We start from the raw sequence: 24111 nt of genomic DNA on the forward strand, positions 1-24111 counted from the left end.
CGTACATGGTGACATTGGACTCCCACTACATGTGTGGGTAGTCTAGTCAATACTGTGTATACATTCCTAGTGCATATTGCTGTTGTGTTGTACACTGCATGTTGCATTGATGTGTAACTCATCATCTGTGTCTACCTCCCAATTTGCATGTCCCTTCCTCATGTCTACACAAGGCCCTCTAGTTTGGAGATGGGGTCCATGTTGGCAGCAGTGCACCTACAACTCTACATGGCGCCAACACTGCACAGTTGGTAGTGGTGGGAGTGCAGGCATTTCCAGGTGGTGAGACTACTAATATATAACATTTGTGATGTCATGTTAATGGTAGTACCTGCTCAAGTTTGTTGTTGGTCCTGCATTACTGTGAGCATTTCAGGTGTTGCAAGTTTCAATTAGGGACACTCTACATTGTGACACTAGTGTCATGTTGTGGGGATTACTTTGTTTACCTGCAAATAGCATGAAATGGCACGGTGTGTCGTGTGGCGGTGCTGGGGATGGGTTGGCTGACATGGCACTGTCCTCTTGTTGCATTTTGCAAGTGGGTATTCATTTTAGCTGCTTGAATGTGTTACTTCACAAAACTGCATTGGTGGTGTCTGTGTGGGTAGGGATGCACACATTGTGACACTTCCAGGTGAACAATCTCAGGCTGATATGGTTTTCACGGTTCATTCTCCAGACATTCAGGATCAGTGTCAGGTTGAGTCATCATTGATTGTCAGATGGAATGTGCCAGGGCAGTGTGCACTCCACAGGGGTGTGATTTCTATGTGAAGTAATTAGCCACTAGCTGTGTACGGGCTGCCGTCCCCCGTGCCCTTTCCCCTCCCATGCGCAGCGGCTGTGCATGTGGTTGGGGATGTGGGGCCACCACCATGTCCACGGCCAGGCCCCGGCGTGTTGCAACGTTGTGCAGGACACATGCTGCCACTATGATCCTGCACACTACTGGGGGAGCGTACAACAGCTGCCCGCCAGAACGGTCAAGGGAGCGAAAGCGTGACTTTAGCAATCCGAATATGTGCTCCACTATGACCCGGGTTGTAATGTGGGCTGTGATATATTCTCTCTTTGGTGGCGTGGTGGGGTTCCGAATTGGCGTCATCATGTGGGGGCTGAGAGGGTAGGCACTGTCCCCTGTGGAGGTGGTGATTGGTATCATTGGTGGGGTTGTGACCTTGCTCAGTATCTGACATGCATGCATGTGCAGTGGCATTCTTACTCACCAAGCAGCCATGTATCGCCATGCCGCCCAGCTTCTAGGTCCCGGCTTAGGGTGGACATTCGGTAAATGAAGCTGTCGTGGGTTGATCCGGGATAGTTGGCAAATACTGAGATGATGATTCCCTTGGCATTACATACTACCTGCACGTTGATGGAATGCCAGTGCTTGCGGTTCCTATAGATGTGCTCTGATGCCCTGGGGGGACGTAGAGCCACATGGGTGCAGTCAATGGCACCTAGCACTTTGGGGAATCGTGCCACACCGTAAAAATCCAGGGCGGCAGCATGCCTTTCTGCAGGTGTTCTGGGCAGGTATATGTGCCTGTGGACTGATGGGCGTGCAGTGATGATGTTCAAGACCTGGTGTAGGAGTGCAGTACATTGAGGACCTTCTCCAGGGGGCTGAGTGCTTGGGAGTACAGGGTGGGTGATGTGAGGTCATCCTCCCACTCACTCACCAGGTCCAGTATAATGTGTGGTGGAAACCTGTACCTCCCATGCACCTGGTCATCAGGCATCCCGAAAAGGCTGGTTCTGGGTGTGAATATTCTGGCCCTGACTATCTTCCTCCTCCTCCTTTGGTAGCCCACGCCCACTGCTGCTAGGAACGGTATGTTCATCCTGGGTCTGAGCTTGTTATTTTGTTAGCGCGCAAATTAATGCGTTGCGCGTGTTGTAGGCCAGCGTGTGACCCGCGCACCCCTGAAATCCAGTACCCAGTCAATAGCGTGTGGAAATTCCCGCGCACCCCGGTATACAGGTGCGCTGACGTACTTGCGTGTGTAAGTGCCCGCGCACCCCGGATATACACGTACATAGGCCAATCGCGTGTACCCGCACTTTTGTCCAATTACACGCGATGACACTCTGACGTGCAGTCTTTCCATGTGTGCTCTGTCATCATGTGCTGTGTGGGAAACACCCGTGCGGGTCACGTCACAGACGCGCTTACGCGCTGAGGGCCTTTGGTCCAATAGAATCGCATATGCGTGCTGACGCGCTTACGCGCTAAGGGCCTTTCCTCGAATTTCACGCTGACGTGCAGACTTTTCACGTGCCAAATCACTCCGTATCAAGCTGGCCACGCGTATGCACACGGAAGACCACGCTCCTGCCCAGAAGGCCGAACTACTGCCCCCCAGAGCCCCGAGCACGCTCCCACCTGCCATCTGCTGCTGCCTGACTGCCTGCTACCCACGTGCACTGCCATTTGCTGCCTGCACATCAGCCAGGGGTGCTGTTGCTGTGACCACCCCTGCTGGAACCGAAGACTCCCGACTGGTATTCCATCGCTCCACAGCCCAGCCCCAGGACCCAGTTGCCCACCCACTCCTGCCTCTGGGGTTGTCATGTCGGGGCAAACACCATCTGTGACCACTGACAACCCCCGGCGAGAGAGGCAGAGGGGCATTGCTTCAGTGCCACCAAAGTTGGTGTCCTGGTGGAGCAAGTCCTGGGGCAGTATGATGCCCTCTTCGGAAGTTCCCGCGCCGACAAGGAAGGAGGACTCGGATCTGGACTGACATCGTGACTGCCATCAACGCGGAGGGGGTGGCAGTCCGCGACTTACAACATGTCAGGAAGCGCTGGGAGGACTACAGGTCCAGGACCCTGAACAAGGCCCGGCGCCTCTTGAAGGCAGCGGATGCCAAGGGGCGCCGGGGCCACTTGTCGGAAGAACAGATGAGGGTCCTGGAACGCATATCCCCAGCGCTCCACGTCCAGGTCCTGGAGAAGCAGACCCGTCTGGAGTCGAGCGGTGAGTGTACATGCATCCTGATTGTGAGCAGTGCGTGTGGTGATTATTCGGTAGTGTGCAGGTTGCACATCTGTTTGTATGGGGTCGAGTATGGGTGGGGGTGTCCAGGGCCGTGGGGCTGACACATGCGAGGGCTGTAATGTGTGAGACACTGATGGTGCTTGTGTGTGTAGGCTTGCATGCCAAATGCAGTTGTGTGTGCACACATGTTTGGATGAATGTGTATGTAAGTAGACATGTCCGTGATGTCACGCATGTATGTTGTTTTCGGCTGCATGTATGAGCACTGTGTACATGTGCATGTGTGTGTATTTGACAAGGGTGCAACAGTGATGCAACATGGATGCATGTGACAGCGGTATGTGGAAGCCTGATTGGCAGATGTGACATGGATGCCAGTCTGAACAGTGCGACACTTGGCAGAGGTATACACATGCATGCAAGTGTGGTGGTGTGGGTACATGTGTGGTGCACTTCCTGTGTTGCATGTGATGTCTGGCTCACCTTTGGCTGATCATGCTGTTGTATGTGTATGGATGGTGGTGGCAGTTGCGATATGGCTGTGGTATGGCTCATGTGTGCGAGTTGCAATGACATGTGTGTTGGGGATTGTGATGACATGTCTGAGGTTTGCCAATGCCACTCATGTGCAACTGTCATGTGTGTATGTGTCCATTGTACAGGGCCCTGATGCCTGTGTTTTGTTTCTCCCTATCTGCAGCGTCAACTGAAGAAGAGGGCGGAGAAGGTGCTGTGGAGCACAGCGGCGGGGATCCCACCGCCAGCCGGAGACGCAAGGCCCGGCTCCCCTCCCGTGTTGTCATCTCGTCGGGGAGTGAGGAGTCCGGTGCCGCGTCCCAGGCCGCAGCTGCCGGGGGGAGGTCCAAGAGGCGGAGGTTGGAGTTGGACTCCTCGGCAGCAGAAGGGGCAGCTGGGACCCCACAGGGCCCAACAGGGGAAGATGGCACGGAGTCATCCAGGTTGGTGAGGGGTTTGGTGGAGGAGGAGGCCGTGCAAGCACCAGAGACGGGTCTGGAGGTGGGGATCCCACTGGTGCTAGTGGTGCAGTCCAGGACCAGGGACAGGAGGCAGCACAGGCCGCCGCGGAGGTGCCTGTGTGCAATCCTGTCCCCGATCCTGTCCCTGCATCATCTTGCACCAGCAGGGATGCCTACGTCCAGACCTGTTTTCAGGCAGGGGATGAGCTGACGTCAACTGGCCTTCCTCTGCCTGCGGACGTGGCTATCCAGGTCCGGGTTGAGCCTGTCCTGGCTGGTGTGGCGTTGCGTCAACGGGCCATGCGAGGTGACCTGCAGTCTTTTCATGGAGAGACTGCACGTCATCTCGAATGGCTCGTTGACCACGTCAGCCTGCTGGGACAGGTCACCCAGACCGGATTCCTCTGTCTGATGGGGCTTGCTCCGACCCCCTCCTCAACTGGACCCCCTACGCGCCAGTCGTCCTCTGTGCCATCTTCCCACCCATCAGTCACCTGGGTGCCCTGTGGAGCTGCCTCTGACAGTGCGGCCAGGCTGGTGGAGGAGGCATCCCTGCCACAGTCGGGAGTCGGACGTCCAGCAGGGGTGGCCACATCCACAACTGCACCCCAGCTGGCGGAGGATGTGCAGGCAGCAGGAGGCAGTGCACGGGCAGAGGCAGAGCAGCAGCAGCAACATGGTGGGAGCCATGAAGGCTCGGGGCCTTCGACATCGGAGGGGCAGGCATCGGCCGGAGGGCAGGAGGACCCAGGACAGAGAGTGTCTTCTGTGTGGCAGCGGTTGGGCCACGCCATAGGTGCGGAGCGGCGGCGGGCGGAAGAGGCACGGCTCACAATGGTCAGGGCGGAGACCTCCATGTGGAGGGCCCTGAGGCGGGCCGAGTGCCTCGAGGCAATCCGCAGGGGGTTGGAGGAGGACACGGCGTCGTCCCTGCGGACCCTCGGGGCCATGGAACTGGACCGCCTCCGGGACATCGAACAGGAGTTCGATGATGCCCTGGCCCGGAACACCACGGAGTGAGCCGCTGGACTAGCCCGCCGCCTTTGTATATAGTTCTTTAGTTTTAGGTTTCCTTTGTTTGTTCTTATGATTTGGAGTCGACGGACACTGCTCCACTTTTTGTATATAGTTGCTTTTTAGTTAGGTTTTTTTTTAGGTTTCCTTTGTTCAGTTGGGCTCATGGACCCTTTCGAGTTTTTTACATAGTTCTTAATTGGATAGATATTTTTTTACATTTGAATTTGGACGACATTTTTTTGGATTATGATTTGCATTTTTTTTTTTTACGGACATGCAGCTTATTTTTTTTTACTTCCCATTGTAGTTTGTTTCATTTCTTTAGCATTCTTTCTTTTTTTCAATACAATTTTGTTTTCATACTTCACTGTGTGGTATCATCTCATTGGTTTCATGCATGTCATGTTGGGTGTTTTCCCATTCAATTGCAACCATTGTGTGTGACGGACATGGGTTCATTAGCTTCATGAACATTGGGGGTGTGACATGTAATTTCCATTTCCATGTGGGTGAATGGGTTACTTGGTAGGGCTTTTTGGCTGTGGAGGCTGACCATAACGCACATGATTGGGGATTGTGAGGACCTGGTGGAGGGTGCCCCTGCACTGCTGGGGGGTGGGGGTGGTGGGAGACATGAGTGGGGGCCTGGTGGAGGGTGCCCCTGGATGGTGGGGGGTGGGGGTGGTGGTAGACATGAGTGGGGGCCTGGTGGAGGCTGCCCCTGCACTGCTGGGGGGTGGGGGTGGTGGGAGACATGAGTGGGGGCCTGGTGGAGGCTGCCCCTGCACTGCTGGGGGGTGGGGGTGGTGGGAGACATGAGTGGGGGCCTGGTGGAGGGTGCCCCTGGATGGTGTGGGGTGGGGGTGGTGGGAGACATGAGTGGGGGCCTGGTGGAGGCTGCCCATGGTGGCTGGGGGGTGGGGTTGGTGGGAGACATGAGTGGGGGCCTGGTGGAGGCTGCCCCTGCACTGCTGGGGGGTGGGGGTGGTGGGAGACATGAGTGGGGGCCTGGTGGAGGCTGCCCCTGCACTGCTGGGGGGTGGGGGTGGTGGGAGACATGAGTGGGGGCCTGGTGGAGGGTGCCCCTGGATGGTGGGGGGTGGGGGTGGTGGGAGACATGAGTGGGGGCCTGGTGGAGGCTGCCCCTGCACTGCTGGGGGTGGGGGTGGTGGGAGACATGAGTGGGGGCCTGGTTGAGGATGCCCCTGCACTGCTGGGGGGTGGGGGTGGTGGGAGACATGAGTGGGGGCCTGGTGGAGGCTGCCCCTGCACTGCTGGGGGGTGGGGGTGGTGGGTGACATGAGTGGGGGCCTGGTGGAGGGTGCCCCTGGATGGTGGGGGGTGGGGGTGGTGGGAGACATGAGCGGGGGCCTGGTGGAGGGTGCCCCTGCACTGCTGTGGGGTGGGGGTGGTGGGAGACATGAGTGGGGGCCTGGTGGAGGGTGCCCCTGCACTGCTGGGGGGTGGGGGTGGTGGGAGACATGAGTGGGGGCCTGGTGGAGGGTGCCCCTGGTGGCTGGGGGGTGGGGGTGGTGGGAGACATGAGTGGGGGCCTGGTGGAGGCTGCCCCTGGTGGCTGGGGGTTGGGGGTGGTGGGAGACATGAGTGGGGGCCTGGTGGAGGCTGCCCCTGCACTGCTGGGGGGTGGGGGTGGTGGGAGACATGAGTGGGGGCCTGGTGGAGGCTGCCCCTGCACTGCTGGGGGGTGGGGGTGGTGGGAGACATGAGTGGGGGCCTGGTGGAGGGTGCCCCTGGATGGTGGGGGGTGGGGGTGGTGGGAGACATGAGTGGGGGCCTTGTGGAGGCTGCCCATGGTGGCTGGGGGGTGGGGGTGGTGGGAGACATGAGTGGGGGCCTGGTGGAGGCTGCCCCTGCACTGCTGGGGGTTGGGGGTGGTGGGAGACATGAGTGGGGGCCTGGTGGAGGCTGCCCCTGCACTGCTGGGGGGTGGGGGTGGTGGGAGACATGGGTGGGGGCCTGCTGGAGGGTGCCCCTGGATGGTGGGGGGTGGGGGTGGTGGGAGACATGAGTGGGGGCCTGGTGGAGGCTGCCCATGGTGGCTGGGGGGTGGGGGGTGGTGGGAGACATGAGTGGGGGCCTGGTGGAGGCTGCCCCTGCACTGCTGGTGGGTGGGGGTGGTGGGAGACATGAGTGGGGGCCTGGTGGAGGGTGCCCCTGGATGGTGGGGGGTGGGGGTGGTGGGAGACATGAGTGGGGGCCTGGTGGAGGGTGCCCCTGCACTGCTGGGGGGTGGGGGTGGTGGGAGACATGAGTGGGGGCCTGGTGGAGGCTGCCCATGGTGGCTGGGGGGTGGGGGTGGTGGGAGACATGAGTGGGGGCCTGGTGGAGGCTGCCCCTGCACTGCTGGGGGGTGGGGGTGGTGGGAGACATGAGTGGGGGCCTGGTGGAGGCTGCCCCTGCACTGCTGGGGGGTGGGGGTGGTGGGAGACATGAGTGGGGGCCTGGTGGAGGCTGCCCCTGGATGGTGGGGGGTGGGGGTGGTGGGAGACATGAGTGGGGGCCTGGTGGAGGCTGCCCCTGCACTGCTGGGGGGTGGGGGTGGTGGGAGACATGAGTGGGGGCCTGGTGGAAGCTGCCCATGGTGGCTGGGGGGTGGGGGTGGTGGGAGACATGAGTGGGGGCCTGGTGGAGGCTGCCCCTGCACTGCTGGGGGGCGGGGGGGTGGGAGACATGAGTGGTGGCCTGGTGGAGGCTGCCCTTGCACTGCTGGGGGGTGGGGGTGGTGGGAGACATGAGTGGGGGCTTGGTGGAGGGTGCCCCTGGATGGTGGGGGGTGGGGGTGGTGGGAGACATGAGTGGGGGCCTGGTGGAGGGTGCCCCTGCACTGCTGGGGGTGGGGGTGGTGGGAGACATGAGTGGGGGCCTGGTGGAGGCTGCCCCTGCACTGCTGGGGGGTGGGGGTGGTGGGAGACATGAGTGGGGGCCTGGTGGAGGCTGCCCCTGCACTGCTGGGGGGTGGGGGTGGTGGGAGACATGAGTGGGGGCCTGGTGGAGGCTGCCACTGGATGGTGGGGGGTGGGGGTGGTGGGAGACATGAGTGGGGGCCTGGTGGAGGCTGCCCCTGCACTGCTGGGGGGTGGGGGTGGTGGGAGACATGAGTGGGGGCCTGGTGGAAGCTGCCCATGGTGGCTGGGGGGTGGGGGTGGTGGGAGACATGAGTGGGGGCCTGGTGGAGGCTGCCCCTGCACTGCTGGGGGGCGGGGGGGTGGGAGACATGAGTGGTGGCCTGGTGGAGGCTGCCCTTGCACTGCTGGGGGGTGGGGGTGGTGGGAGACATGAGTGGGGGCTTGGTGGAGGGTGCCCCTGGATGGTGGGGGGTGGGGGTGGTGGGAGACATGAGTGGGGGCCTGGTGGAGGGTGCCCCTGCACTGCTGTGGGGTGGGGGTGGTGGGAGACATGAGTGGGGGCTTGGTGGAGGGTGCCCCTGGATGGTGGGGGGTGGGGGTGGTGGGAGACATGAGTGGGGGCCTGGTGGAGGCTGCCCCTGCACTGCTGGGGGGTGGGGGTGGTGGGAGACATGAGTGGGGGCCTGGTGGAGGGTGCCCCTGGTGGCTGGGGGGTGGGGGTGGTGGGAGACATGAGTGGGGGCCTGGTGGAGGCTGCCCCTGCACTGCTGGGGGGTGGGGGTGGTGGGAGACATGAGTGGGGGCCTGGTGGAGGGTGCCCCTGCACTGCTGGGGGTGGGGGTGGTGGGAGACATGAGTGGGGGCCTGGTGGAGGGTGCCCCTGGTGGCTGGGGGGTGGGGGTGGTGGGAGACATGAGTGGGGGCCTGGTGGAGGGTGCCCCTGGATGGTGGGGGGTGGGGGTGGTGGGAGACATGAGTGGGGGCCTGGTGGAGGGTGCCCCTGCACTGCTGGGGGGTGGGGGTGGTGGGAGACATGAGTGGGGGCCTGGTGGAGGCTGCCCCTGGATGGTGGGGGGTGGGGGTGGTGGTAGACATGAGTGGGGGCCTGGTGGAGGGTGCCCCTGCACTGCTGGGGGGTGGGGTGGTGGGAGACATGAGTGGGGGCCAGGTGGAGGGTGCCCCTGGTGGCTGGGGGGTGGGGGTGGTGGGAGACATGAGTGGGGGCCTGGTGGAGGGTGCCCCTGGATGGTGGGGGGTGGGGGTGGTGGGAGACATGAGTGGGGGCCTGGTGGAGGGTGCCCCTGGTGGCTGGGTGGTGGGGGTGGTGGGAGACATGAGTGGGGGCCTGGTGGAGGGTGCCCCTGGTGGCTGGGGGGTGGGGGTGGTGGGAGACATGAGTGGGGGCCTGGTGGAGGCTGCCCCTGCACTGCTGGGGGGTGGGGGTGGTGGGAGACATGAGTGGGGGCCTGGTGGAGGGTGCCCCTGGTGGCTGGGGGGTGGGGGTGGTGGGAGACATGAGTGGGGGCCTGGTGGAGGCTGCCCCTGGTGGCTGGGGGGTGGGGGTGGTGGGAGACATGAGTGGGGGCCTGGTGGAGGCTGCCCCTGCACTGCTGGGGGGTGGGGGTGGTGGGAGACATGAGTGGGGGCCTGGTGGAGGCTGCCCCTGCACTGCTGGGGGGTGGGGGTGGTGGGAGACATGAGCGGGGGCCTGGTGGAGGGTGCCCCTGGTGGCTGGGGGGTGGGGGTGGTGGGAGACATGAGTGGGGGCCTGGTGGAGGCTGCCCATGGTGGCTGGGGGGTGGGGGTGGTGGGAGACATGAGTGGGGGCCTGGTGGAGGCTGCCCCTGCACTGCTGGGGGTTGGGGGTGGTGGGAGACATGAGTGGGGGCCTGGTGGAGGCTGCCCCTGCACTGCTGGGGGGTGGGGGTGGTGGGAGACATGGGTGGGGGCCTGCTGGAGGGTGCCCCTGGATGGTGGGGGGTGGGGGTGGTGGGAGACATGAGTGGGGGCCTGGTGGAGGCTGCCCATGGTGGCTGGGGGGTGGGGGGTGGTGGGAGACATGAGTGGGGGCCTGGAGGAGGCTGCCCCTGCAATGCTGGGGGGTGGGGGTGGTGGGAGACATGAGTGGGGGCCTGGTGGAGGCTGCCCCTGCACTGCTGGGGGGTGGGGGTGGTGGGAGACATGAGTGGGGGCCTGGTGGAGGGTGCCCCTGGATGGTGGGGGGTGGGGGTGGTGGGAGACATGAGTGGGGGCCTGGTGGAGGGTGCCCCTGCACTGCTGGGGGGTGGGGGTGGTGGTAGACATGAGTGGGGGCCTGGTGGAGGCTGCCCATGGTGGCTGGGGGGTGGGGGTGGTGGGAGACATGAGTGGGGGCCTGGTGGAGGCTGCCCCTGCACTGCTGGGGGGTGGGGGTGGTGGGAGACATGAGTGGGGTCCTGGTGGAGGCTGCCCCTGCACTGCTGGGGGGTGGGGGTGGTGGGAGGCATGAGTGGGGGCCTGGTGGAGGGTGCCCCTGGATGGTGGGGGGTGGGGGTGGTGGGAGACATGAGTGGGGGCCTGGTGGAGGCTGCCCCTGCACTGCTGGGGGGTGGGGGTGGTGGGAGACATGAGTGGGGGCCTGGTGGAGGCTGCCCATGGTGGCTGGGGGTGGGGGTGGTGGGAGACATGAGTGGGGGCCTGGTGGAGGCTGCCCCTGCACTGCTGGGGGGTGGGGGGGTGGGAGACATGAGTGGTGGCCTGGTGGAGGCTGCCCTTGCACTGCTGGGGGGTGGGGGTGGTGGGAGACATGAGTGGGGGCCTGGTGGAGGGTGCCCCTGGATGGTGGGGGGTGGGGGTGGTGGGAGACATAAGTGGGGGCCTGGTGGAGGGTGCCCCTGCACTGCTGTGGGGTGGGGGTGGTGGGAGACATGAGTGGGGGCCTGGTGGAGGCTGCCCCTGGATGGTGGGGGGTGGGGGTGGTGGGAGACATGAGTGGGGGCCTGGTGGAGGCTGCCCCTGCACTGCTGGGGGGTGGGGTGGTGGGAGACATGAGTGGGGGCCTGGTGGAGGGTGCCCCTGGTGGCTGGGGGGTGGGGGTGGTGGGAGACATGAGTGGGGGCCTGGTGGAGGCTGCCCCTGCACTGCTGGGGGGTGGGGGTGGTGGGAGACATGAGTGGGGGCCTGGTGGAGGCTGCCCCTGCACTGCTGGGGGGTGGGGTGGTGGGAGACATGAGTGGGGGCCTGGTGGAGGGTGCCCCTGGTGGCTGGGGGGTGGGGGTGGTGGGAGACATGAGTGGGGGCCTGGTGGAGGGTGCCCCTGGATGGTGGGGGGTGGGGGTGGTGGGAGACATGAGTGGGGGCCTGGTGGAGGGTGCCCCTGCACTGCTGGGGGGTGGGGGTGGTGGGAGACATGAGTGGGGGCCTGGTGGAGGCTGCCCCTGGATGGTGGGGGGTGGGGGTGGTGGTAGACATGAGTGGGGGCCTGGTGGAGGGTGCCCCTGCACTGCTGGGGGGTGGGGTGGTGGGAGACATGAGTGGGGGCCAGGTGGAGGGTGCCCCTGGTGGCTGGGGGGTGGGGGTGGTGGGAGACATGAGTGGGGGCCTGGTGGAGGGTGCCCCTGGATGGTGGGGGGTGGGGGTGGTGGGAGACATGAGTGGGGGCCTGGTGGAGGGTGCCCCTGGTGGCTGGGTGGTGGGGGTGGTGGGAGACATGAGTGGGGGCCTGGTGGAGGGTGCCCCTGGTGGCTGGGGGGTGGGGGTGGTGGGAGACATGAGTGGGGGCCTGGTGGAGGCTGCCCCTGCACTGCTGGGGGGTGGGGGTGGTGGGAGACATGAGTGGGGGCCTGGTGGAGGGTGCCCCTGGTGGCTGGGGGGTGGGGGTGGTGGGAGACATGAGTGGGGGCCTGGTGGAGGCTGCCCCTGGTGGCTGGGGGGTGGGGGTGGTGGGAGACATGAGTGGGGGCCTGGTGGAGGCTGCCCCTGCACTGCTGGGGGGTGGGGGTGGTGGGAGACATGAGTGGGGGCCTGGTGGAGGCTGCCCCTGCACTGCTGGGGGGTGGGGGTGGTGGGAGACATGAGCGGGGGCCTGGTGGAGGGTGCCCCTGGTGGCTGGGGGGTGGGGGTGGTGGGAGACATGAGTGGGGGCCTGGTGGAGGCTGCCCCTGCACTGCTGGGGGGTGGGGGTGGTGGGAGACATGAGTGGGGGCCTGGTGGAGGGTGCCCCTGCACTGCTGGGGGTGGGGGTGGTGAGAGACATGGTTGGGGGCCTGGTGGAGGGTGCCCCTGGTGGCTGGGGGGTGGGGGTGGTGGGAGACATGAGTGGGGGCCTGGTGGAGGGTGCCCCTGGATGGTGGGGGGGTTGGTGGGAGACATGAGTGGGGGCCTGGTGGAGGCTGCCCTGCACTGCTGGGTGGTGGGGGTGGTGGGAGACATGAGTGGGGGCCTGGTGGAGGCTGCCCCTGGATGGTGGGGGGTGGGGGTGGTGGTAGACATGAGTGGGGGCCTGGTGGAGGGTGCCCCTGGTGGCTGGGTGGTGGGGGTGGTGGGAGACATGAGTGGGGGCCTGGTGGAGGGTGCCCCTGGATGGTGGGGGGGTTGGTGGGAGACATGAGTGGGGGCCTGGTGGAGGGTGCCCCTGGATGGTGGGGGGGTTGGTGGGAGACATGAGTGGGGGCCTGGTGGAGGCTGCCCTGCACTGCTGGGTGGTGGGGGTGGTGGGAGACATGAGTGGGGGCCTGGTGGAGGCTGCCCCTGGATGGTGGGGGGTGGGGGTGGTGGTAGACATGAGTGGGGGCCTGGTGGAGGGTGCCCCTGGTGGCTGGGTGGTGGGGGTGGTGGGAGACATGAGTGGGGGCCTGGTGGAGGGTGCCCCTGGTGGCTGGGGGGTGGGGGTGGTGGGAGACATGAGTGGGGGCCTGGTGGAGGGTGCCCCTGGATGGTGGGGGGTGGGGGTGGTGGGAGACATGAGTGGGGGCCTGGTGGAGGGTGCCCCTAGTGGCTGGGGGGTGGGGGTGGTGGGAGACATGAGTGGGGGCCTGGTGGAGGCTGCCCCTGGTGGCTGGGGGGTGGGGGTGGTGGGAGACATAAGTGGGGGCCTGGTGGAGGCTGCCCCTGCACTGCTGGGGGGTGGGGGTGGTGGGAGACATGAGTGGGGGCCTGGTGGAGGCTGCCCCAGCACTGCTGGGGGGTGGGGGTGGTGGGAGACATGAGTGGGGGCCTGGTGGAGGCTGCCCCTGGTGGCTGGGGGGTGGGGGTGGTGTGAGACATGAGTGGGGGCCTGGTGGAGGCTGCCCCTGAACTGATGGGGGGTGGGGGTGGTGGGAGACATGAGTGGGGGCCTGGTGGAGGGTGCCCCTGCACTGCTGGGGGGTGGGGGTGGTGGGAGACATGAGTGGGGGCCTGGTGGGGGATGCCCCTGCACTGCTGGGGGGTGGGGGTGGTGGGAGACATGCATTGTTGATCAGTAGTGCAAGGTGACATGTGGGTTGGCTGCGGGGCATGCCCATGGTGGATGGGCTGCCTGCGGGACATGAGCAGGGGTGCAGGGTAGTCCCCCGTGGTGTGGGCTGCCTGCAGGGGCCGTGGAGGTTGTCGAGCGTACACCTGGGAGGATCCACACGGCCAATTCATGTGTAGTACTCCCCAGAACCCCTGGAATTCACATACCCTGCTGGAATCGCATGTGGAACTTCCCGCGCACCCATGGAATACACGTACCCTGCTCGCACTGGGCCAATCGTGTGTGGAACTTCCCGTGCACCCCTGAAATACACGTACCCTGATGAAATCACGTGTGGAACTTCCCGCGCACCCCTGAAATACACGTACCCTGCTCGCACTGGGCCAATTGCGTGTGGAACTTCCCGCGCACCCCTGAAATACACGTACCCTGCTGAAATCGCGTGTGGAACTTCCCACGCACCCCTGGAATACACATACCCTGCTGAAATCGCGTGTGGAACTTCCCGCGCACCCCTGAAATACACGTACCATGCTGAAATCGCGTGTGGAACTTCCCGCGCACCCATGGAATACACGTACCCTGCTCGCACTGGGCCAATCGCGTGTGGAACTTCCCGCGCACCCCTGAAATACACGTACCCTGATGAAATCACGTGTGGAACTTCCTGCGCACCCCTGAAATACACGTACCCTGCTCGCACTGGGCCAATCGCGTGTGGAACTTCCCGCGCACCCCTGAAATACACGTACCCTGCTGAAATCGCGTATGGAACTTCCCGTGCACCCCTGGAATACACATACCCTGCTGAAATCGCGTGTGGAACTTCCCGCGCACCCCTGAAATACACGTACCCTGCTGAAATCGCGTGTGGAACTTCCCGCGCACCCATGGAATACACGTACCCTGCTCGCACTGGGCCAATCGCGTGTGGAACTTCCCGCGCACCCCTGAAATACACGTACCCTGCTCGCACTGGGCCAATCGCGTGTGGAACTTCCCGGGCACCCCTGGAATACACGTACCCTGCTGAAATCACGTGTGGAACTTCCCGCGCACCCCTGAAATACACGTACCCTGCTCGCACTGGGCCAATCGCGTGTGGAACTTCCCGCGCACCCCTGGAATACACGTACCCTGCTGAAATCGCGTGTGGAACTTCCCGCGCACCCCTGAAATACACGTACCCTGCTCGCACTGGGCCAATCGCGTGTGGAACTTCCCACACACCCCTGAAATACACGTACCCTGATGAAATCACGTGTGGAACTCCCCGCGCACCCCTGAAATACACGTACCCTGCTCGCACTGGGCCAATCGCGTGTGGAACTTCCCGCGCACCCCTGAAATACACGTTCCCCGCTTGGCGTTTGCCAGCCCGGTGAACTGGTCCAGGGTTAGCGCAGCCCTTTGCGATGATTTAGCGATTTTGATGGCTTTTCCTTGCGCGAGGGCGTTCTTGGGGGCGTTACTAGCGCTGCTGCAGGGTCGCTGCGATTCTCTGCGCCACGGCTGGTTTGGGAGCCTAAAATCCATGAATACGCTGTGCGCGGAAATCGGTTTTAGCGCACGTTCCTGGCGCACACAATCGCACGCGGACACTCTGCGCCAGCCGCTTGCGACACTTTTCGGCGAAATTCTATGAATTACCCTGAAAGTCTTTTCCTTAACACATATGAAAATAAGCATAGTTTATAAGGGATTTGGACATTTAACAGAATTAAGCCCTTCACAATGATGCTTTAAATAGGCACATTTTGCTATTTCTTCCATAAAAAGAAACACTTTTAAACTGGTTTGACAGCTAATTTCGGCAGCTGGCAGGCAGTGAGGCCTGGATTCCTCTGACTGCCATGGAGAATCTATGATTTCAGAACACTTTTCCTTTCAATAATTCACTGGGAAAATGACTGAATTTAGCGCTAAAACAGCACTTTGAAGGTTGCCATTGATTAGAAAGCTGTATTTAAGAGCATTTTCGGATTTTAGCACTTCTGTGGCCTTGCTTCAAGTGACAGGTGACAGTTGACAGGTGATAGGTGACTTTCAGTGATTCCTGTTGTTACACCAATTTTGACTTTGTGTGGCAGGATGTGCAGCCTCTTGTGATAGTGAACCATGTACCGTTTTGCAGATTTGGTACGTACGTGGGTTAGTGCCTCCATTTTTGGCAGTTTCTTTCCCCTATTGGCAAAGGGTGCAGTGGCATGGGTAAACATATTCCACAAGGTGCCTGAGTAAATATACATTTGGGTTTGGGCCCAATATATTTGTTCAGTCTGGGTCCATTTGTAACATATGCCAGTGCTTCTTTACCATACCATATAGTTCATTACTGTCCCTAGAGTACTTAGTAATGAGATTGACACCTTGATCTTGATTGGTCTTATCTTTTTTGGCTTTATTCAATTTAGTCGCGCGTATGAGCGCGATAGAAATAAAATATCAATATCAATAGTCTGCATAGTAATTCCTTGAGTCTTGTTGTGTGCCTCCAGTATGCACTCCTTAGAGTAGCATCTCACACTAAATCTATTAGTTAATACATCACATTCTTGTATGAACTCAGTATTTCTACTGTAGTTTCTGCGAGCTCTGTACAATCCACCCATAGGGATATTGTGAAAAGTTGAGTTTATGTGACAACTGGTGGCAAAGAGAGTTGAATTTACCTCTGTGGGTTTCAGATATGTCCTGGTTTTCTATTCTATCATTCACAACATAAATATGTAAGTACAGAAAATCTAATTCATTGGCATCACTATGTCCCGTTTATTCAATCCCATATTCATTGTTGTTCAGATACTCAATGAAGCCTTTATTCATATCTGAAATCCCATTCCAAAAAACAATAATGTCATCAATAAAACGTTTCCATAGAACAATTTTATCCACATATCCATTGTTTTTTAATGCACGCATTTATTCAAATTGACCCATAAACAAATTAGCTAGTGTGGTGCATATTTTGCACCCATTGCTATCCTTTGGTCTGAACATAGTAATCTCTGTTGAACAGAAAACAGTTGTTGTTCAAAGTAAATTAAAAAAAAAAGTTTAATCATTTCAACATGCTGGATATTTGATGCTGAGAAATGTGTATATGTATAATCTATCATATTAATAAGCAGGGTGTGGTCTATAGATGTATTCAATGATTTGACATCTAATGACCCTAAGCAATAATGTGGTTCCCATTTGATTTCATGAACAATATGCAGAGTCCCTGATATACAAGGGCAGACTTAATACTTGATGTCTTATAGCAGAATCTATATAGGATCAGAGACCCTCTGTGGCCCAGGCTATCCCAATTACAATGGGCTGCACCTCAGGTAAGATTTCAAATGTTTTATGTATCTTAGCTAGAAAATACATCATAGACATTGTGGGTTCCGTTATACTGGGTTACTAATAGTGTATTTTTCTGGATTAAAGAAACGGTGTGGTAACTGTTTCTCAACTTGAGAAAAAACTTCAAAAAAGATGCCCGCCATGGATTGATGAGAAGGGAACTACACCTAATCCCCTCTCCCTTTCCATGTTGGCTGTTCTTGAGTCAGAGATGTGCCGGGATCACTACTGAGGGACAAGAAAGCACAAGGTAAGTGGGGTGGGGCTGGGGAGAACTGGGTATGTCGAAAAGGATGATGGGGGTGGGGTGAAGGGGAAGGGAATGTGGGGAAGAGAGCACTTAACTGATTCCTGGTGAGGGAAGATGGTGGCCTCCTCGTCTGGGACGGCACCACAACCCCCTCTCCAGGTACTAATATAAGGTAATATGCTCATAGCAGTTATCTTTTCGAAGAGCGCTGGTAACAGTAACCCTCTGAAGATAATGTTGACCCTCCTAATAATGCATGGAATTGATCTGAATAATAGAATATCATCTCTGAGGTGAATTTCTTTTCTCAATGGGCAGAGAGCAGTATCTGTGTGGGTTCAAATGTTTTAGGTCACAGACATGAGCCCTCTGAAAGATTTCCATCACCTGCACGTTGCCAAATCTTGTTGTTTAGTTTGAGATGTTTTCATTCCTGCTCTTTTCTTTCCACCTCTTTTCCTGCTCTTTTCTTTGCATCATGCATCATCTGCATCATGCTGTCCAGGTATGAGAGGACTAGTTCTTAGACAATGGCTCTGAAATGTGGCTCTGAAAAGTAGTGATCCACTCTGTGAAGGAGAAATAACTGGTGCTAGTATTTCCCAATATTATAGGCAATGCAGGTCTTGAAAAAGATATTGTTGTTTATACTAAATCATAATGACTTTGCATTTAAGTATAGTCTGTTTTGAGTATGGTCAGCTTCATCTCTTATAGCTACTTGACATTCAAACCATTATAAAGCCAAGCATGTTGACATCACTGATGAAGCCCACTTTCAGATATAGCTACATACCATTGGCATACTGATCAATCTTGATTAAACACAGCTCCATACACACAATGAAGCACATTTAGAAAAAGTATATCTGTGGGGTACCCCACTGGTCACAGGCTACTGCAGAGATCCGCTAAAATCAATCAGATACAATCAAACAACTTGGCCTCCTCTTTGTCTAGTAGTCCAGCCTATGCCTCCAAAAGCAGTATCGAGACTATCACTATGCAAGTGGTGGATGACACATTGCAATTCATTGCCAAAGGTGCCTCATACTTCTTAGTCCCCTCAGAACCTGTAGCTGCTTTCAACTCCATCAAACATCACACACTCCTCGCTGATGGGATGGCTTCTCTGTTACCATCCGAAAAAGGTTTACTTCCTACCTATCCGGCAGACACCAAGCCATGCAGATGGATTTGTTCATATCCAAAAGGCTCCCAATCACATTTGGGGTCCCCCAAGATCCCATCCTTTCCCTAATCCTCTTTAACATTTATATGGAACCTCTGGGAATTTTCTTTCCTTTTTTTATTTTTTAAATGTCCATATTAGTTTTACAATAAGAAGAACTACAGCAATACAACTATATACAATGATCAATGAAAACAAACAACAAACAGGAAGGAAAAAAAGTAGAGGTCAGTCATTCAACTCATTGTAAGCGCTCCAAATGTCGTCATGCCTATCTAGTCACCGTTTTATGCAAAATGACACACTCTCCCTGTCGAAAGAAGTGTCAAACTGCGCAAACAATTGTCAACAGTTAGTCGGACCTCATTCTTCCAAAATTTTAAAGTATGCTTCCTTGCCATCAAAAGGGCCCCGTTCACCCAAAAGTGCTCACCAGAGGACAGACTTATATGTATCGGTCACCATGGAAAATGTGGTCCTGTAACTTGCACCTGGATATTCTCTGTTGGAGCTACAAGAGTGATGTGGATACCACGCTACACAGGTTTTGGTTATGCCAGAAGTTTTGCTTATTCTGGGATGAGGTCTTACAGCGTACTGGCCTTTTCTTGAGTCTCCCCCTTCCTCCTACGCCACTGGTCTGTGTGTTGGGTCTGTTCCGTGCCAATATAGGTCTGTCCTCTGGGAATTTTCCTAAAATATCCCAACATAGTCTTTCGGAAATACATTTATGACACCCAGCTATACCTCAAAGACAAAGGTCCCGAGGAAATCACCCACTTACATCATTTCCTGGCCACCATCGCAATCTGGTTGTTGAATGACTACGTAAGTGTAACTCCACCAAGACCCGAATTCATCCACATTGGTCGTCCTGCAAAAAACAGCATTTCCAAAAGTGGCTTGACAATATGCAACTGGAGGATTCACCTCGCAGGATTGATTGTTGACAGCAAACTCTCCCTCCAAAAGCACATATGCATGAAAGCCCTATTGGCCTGGCTACAGATCACCACACTTCACAAAATTAAACCCTTCATCCCCCCTACACGCCTTTTGTACAGTGGTTCAGGCTCTCATGACTCCCACATTGATGTTGGAAACACACTCATAAAAGTGCTTCCATCACACACCTAGCTCCCCCTCAAGACTGTCCAATATACCACAGCAAGCCTCATTACTGATGCCCACAAATTCGACTGCATCTCTCCCTCACTGCTTCACTTTCACCCCCTTCCTGCAAGTATCCTATTCAAAGCTGTTTGTTTTATCTACAAAGTGTCTTAAATGGCATGCCAACTAACCTAGCAATTAAACTCTGCACCTCTGGCGACTCTTACTCCTATAGAAAATCTATCAACATGTTGGAGTCAAAGCTATCCCATAAAGAAAATATCCACCAACAGTCCTTCTCCTGCGTGACTCTTCCCTCTAGAGCTCGATCCCAATGCAGGATTTCAATGCCTTCACTATGCTCCAGTTCTGCAAAACACTAATAAGTAGCTGTTCCATCGATACATCCTGCTAAATCCTTGGTTTTCCACCCTTCCACCGCCAACACTGTGCTACTGTTCAAAACACCAGACCAACGCTAGCTTGCACTTGTTGTAAAGCATTCTCCTTCTCTGAAGTTAGCCCTGGTCTTTTAGAAATATAAACATATGTACAATCGAATGGGTCATCTAGTTGAGTTTGTCATGATTGAAAAGGTAGGATGAGAACCACACAGTAGTGTGTTGACCAGAACTGTTTAAGCTGATCTGATTCTGATCAGGGTTAGATGGAGGTAGATTATGTGCATGGCTTGCATTGTTCACGACCACAAAAATCAGTGCAATGATTTGTATTGTGAATGTGATGTTAACACAACTTGGTCTGAGTACAGATTGGTTACAATATAGGAGTTTGCTGTTGATGAATCCATGTTACAACTGGATGGCGAGTTCTTTCTCAATTAACTTCCTGGAGGAGGATACAGGAATGATAGGTGGCACTTTGTGTAGTTGTTATTGTCTAATATGGGCTTCCGCATAAGTGGTATGGTGTATCCTTCTATGAGTGAATCCGGGAAGATAACTTGGGTGTGAGAGGTTGATTGTGAGTGCTAGTTCAGAGAAAGATTTCCGTGTGGTGGATTACAAGTTGCTATTTTAATTTGGGATGGAATTTAGGGCGTTAAGGTTAAGGGTGTTGGTATACTCCATCATTGGAAGATGTTTGATATTGCTGCACAGCAGTTTGTCGCATGATAGGATGTGTGGGATAGAGATGCGTTGTTTGGTCTTGTCGATTTGAAGTAAGTAGCGTGAATGACATATGTGCTTTTATATTTTATTTAATCAATATATTTCTTATAGCCCAAAACTGTCCTGAAACATCAGAGTGCTGTCCAAACAGGATCGGCCACAGGCAGGGGCGTTGCTAGGGGGGGGAGCTTAGGGGGATATATCCCCGGGTCTTTTGGTTGTAGCCCTGGCTAGAATCTCAGGGGATAAAACCAAAAGGCTAGCAAGCCCCGAGTCCTGACAGTCCCGACATTATTGTAGCCACAGATCTTTTCAAGAACCAGCAACACCACTGGTCACAGGCCATTGACCATATCAGCCAGTCATAAAAAAACAACAAGAAAACACAAACATTTAAAATAATGTGAAAACAAAACCAAAAAAACCCTGCAGAAATCGAAATCGAAATAGAAACAAGGAGCGTAAGGTCAAGAAGTAGAGGCAAGGAAAACAAAATTGTTTTCTGGTTAGGGACAGAGATGGATTAATAAATGAGAGATACAATGGGCCTCATTACGGGTATGGAGTAGCCCGTTAATGACGGGCCTGTTAGCATCCTGGACTGCTTACGGGACCTGCTAAGGACGCCTGGTCTCACCAGGCGTTCCTTAGCGGGTCCCGCAGCAGTCCTCGTAACAGGGCAGCCCATAATGAACGGTGCCGGTCCCGTATGGGCACCGTTCATTATGGGACCGCCAGGGTCTATGAGGCCCAATTTGTTGGGGTGGAAGTTGCAGAGACACGGACATAGGAAAGGAGATCTTGGACATGTATCAAGAAGGTGTGTGCTTGCACCTTATGAAGTGCATAACCACCAAAAGGCTGAGCTTGTTACTGGACCATAAACTCTTCTGAAATAGAATGGCCTTGTACCGTATGCAACAAGACAATAATTTGATGCAAGTGTGAGTGGTAGCTGGTGTAGGTCCTGAAAGACTGATGTTCTGCTATCTTATTTTGGATCATACCTGGTCAGGCTGGCAGCTGAAGGACTGTACCGACCGTATGTTGTGAAGTTTGAGGAGCAACCATCAAAAGTGCATAGCGGTTGCCACCATCATTATGGGGAGAAATAAGGGATTGAACCACAGTGTGAAAGTCATTCCGTGGAATGAGGGGCTTGAAGTTGCATTGCTGAGTTTCCAAGTATTATTTTGGCCATTTAAGAAAGGTATAGGGTCCATTGTGAAACAAAGAGATTTTTCAGAATCCACGAGAGTGTCATTTTATTGGAAGCAAGAGAGAGGATTCCTGGATCATGGGCGTGAAGGAAGATGGAGCAAAGAGAAGAGCCAGCAGTACTCTTTTTTTTTTAGTAAGATGTGGTTTAAAGTAAAAAGCAGACATCCATTATCAAATGTTTTGGCGACAGTATTGATTGATGTGTTTGTATTTATTGCTTTAGCTGAGTGGGTTGATGCAGTGTTTGGAGGCTTCGAACAAGTATTTGCCCCATTGGGGACTCCTACTATCGTTCCCTTCTAATAGGTAGCTTTGGCAATTAAGGTATGTCATGTCCGCAAGATCAGAGCATTTTCAATAAGGTTATGTTGTTGTAGAAGTGGGTGTTTTTGTGTGTTTTCTCTTGTCTGCAGGTGTGTTTGCTGTCAGAGAGCTTGTGAGTCTTCTAAATTCACAGGGTGCAGTCGGGTTGGGTTTGCTTGCACACAGTTGTATCAGGTCACCGTTGTCACAGTGGGAGGGTATTGGCAATAAGAATGGTTTCAGCAGTGGCAGCGTAGGTCTTGAGTTCTTCTTTCAATGTACTGGTGGAGATGTTTTTGAAGCAGCAGTACTCTAGCTTCGTTGACTTGAGATGACTTGGCGGGGAAGGGGAGGGGCAAGGATGTGAAAGATAAGGAATGGAAATGCAAAGTGATCTGTCCATTCAGTGCTAGCAGGAACTGGCCAGGGGAAGCATATTGAGAGTCGTTTTAATGAGTGGACTTCAAACGGTAATTGAAGGAGTTGGCTGTGTGAATTCTGGAATAAATGTATGTAGCATGAGGGGGGACTGTTGGGTGGAGTGGAATTAGAGGTGAGGTGAGATCATGGGTTGGCATTTGGATTGTGTGTGGAGAAATCAGTGGGTGCGCTGGAATGTTTGGTGTGACTGTTGAATACATGTGGTGTGTGGAGTGAGTGGGATGGATTTTGATATGTGTGGACACCATGGGTTGAGCAGCGCACTGTGTGGGGTGTGTGGAATGAATAGATTGGATTCTGTTGGTCCAGTGTTGGAAAGAGGGAAGTACATTCAGTGAGTATTGGAGGAAGAAGAGGAAGTGGAGATCCTGGGATGAGTATTGGAATGTGTGGGTTGTGAGGAGTGACTGTTAGAACGAGAGCTATGGGTGGTATGTGTTTTTGGCAATGAAGGAATGTGCACAGTGTAGACGTCATTCGAGAGGCAGCAATAGGGTATCCTTTTTTTGGAGGGTGGCCATGGACAAAGGCTGTTGATGATGTCATTGGGGTTGGGGCTTAAAGTGGAAGTGGGAACAGAAATAATTTTCTCTTTAATGGGGGGAAACGTGAGTCGATAAATGAGCTGTGTGGTCGGTACGTACGAACACACGAGGGTAGAGGTGTTTTCCATTTACACCTGATGCAGTTCATTGTCTAATATTTATCAGCTGTTTTAGCGCCACAGATGGGAACTGTTGAACTATTGTGAAAGAATTTTTATATAATATAAACCAAATAAAGATGTCTTTGCTGAGTCCCTTTTCAATCCACGTTAAACATGCTTAGTGGGGTTAACTGGATTTGATCCCTGTACCAATAATGTGAAATCAGGGAGAATGTACAATTAAGCGACCCCAATCGCATTTGGTGAATGTGCAAATCGCATTATCTCAAAGTGCAGTGGAGCTGCATTTGCACTGTTTTTGCATATGTACAATGTGATTGCTCATGCACAAGATGATGTTGCTTTTATGCATTTCGTCGTTATGCAACTTCAGGGGCTGTGCGACTGAAAAATTGTGTGAGCACAAATGCATTTTGTCTATTCACAAATGGCTTTTCTGCACGAGTTTTTGCACTGGGGATAACGCAAATGGCATTTGGCATTTGCAGTAGCTCTAGCGGTTCTGCCATTTTGGCTAATCCAGTGCTATGAGTCGATTTTTTCTAAATCCAGGCTGATTGGAAAAATGTTAGGTTCACTGGTCCACTATTTAAATTTCCTAAAACACAATACATGATTGTGCATATATTACAGATGAAGAAAAATGCACACGTTCTCAAATAGCGATGTATGACTGACCGCAGGAGAACACAATGTGCCTTTTTAGTCTAATGAATCTCTTTATTGTTAGAAGTTCATGCACGTGAGTAGATCCCGAATCATATGAATTGGTTTCTGCTCCTGAATATAGAAGGCGATTATTGATTCCAACATCTGCCGAAAATGAAGACCTCAAAAAATAAATTCATGAAGATGTAACCATGTTGTTTTAAACCGTCGTTTTTAAACTGTATGGTTCGGTTCCATGTGTTAAAACCACGGCACATCCCCGCAACCCCTGGACCCATTATACCATTTAAGAGGAGCGGGGACATTCCCGCAGCCCCTGCTCCCCTTAAATGGTGTAATGGGGTACACCTTTAATGGGTCAAACCACCGCAGTTTTGCCGCGATTGTTTGTACAGGCGACATTTTTGCCGCAATTTTATCACTGCATACCTATTGTTCTGCACTATGCATGTGCTGAAATCGT

At 55.5% G+C, this 24111-nt stretch overlaps 1 protein-coding gene across 1 annotated transcript in view; it reads left to right on the plus strand.

Moving 5' to 3' along the window:
- The window catches only part of ADAMTS19 (ADAM metallopeptidase with thrombospondin type 1 motif 19), a 2156963-nt gene that overhangs the window by 897943 nt on the left and 1234909 nt on the right, over positions 1–24111 (plus strand). The window lies entirely within an intron of this gene.

The sequence above is a fragment of the Ambystoma mexicanum genome, chromosome 6p (assembly GCF_040938575.1).
Source record: "Ambystoma mexicanum isolate Mex_15411 chromosome 6p, UKY_AmexF1_1, whole genome shotgun sequence".
Classification (NCBI taxonomy): Eukaryota; Metazoa; Chordata; class Amphibia; order Caudata; family Ambystomatidae; genus Ambystoma; species Ambystoma mexicanum.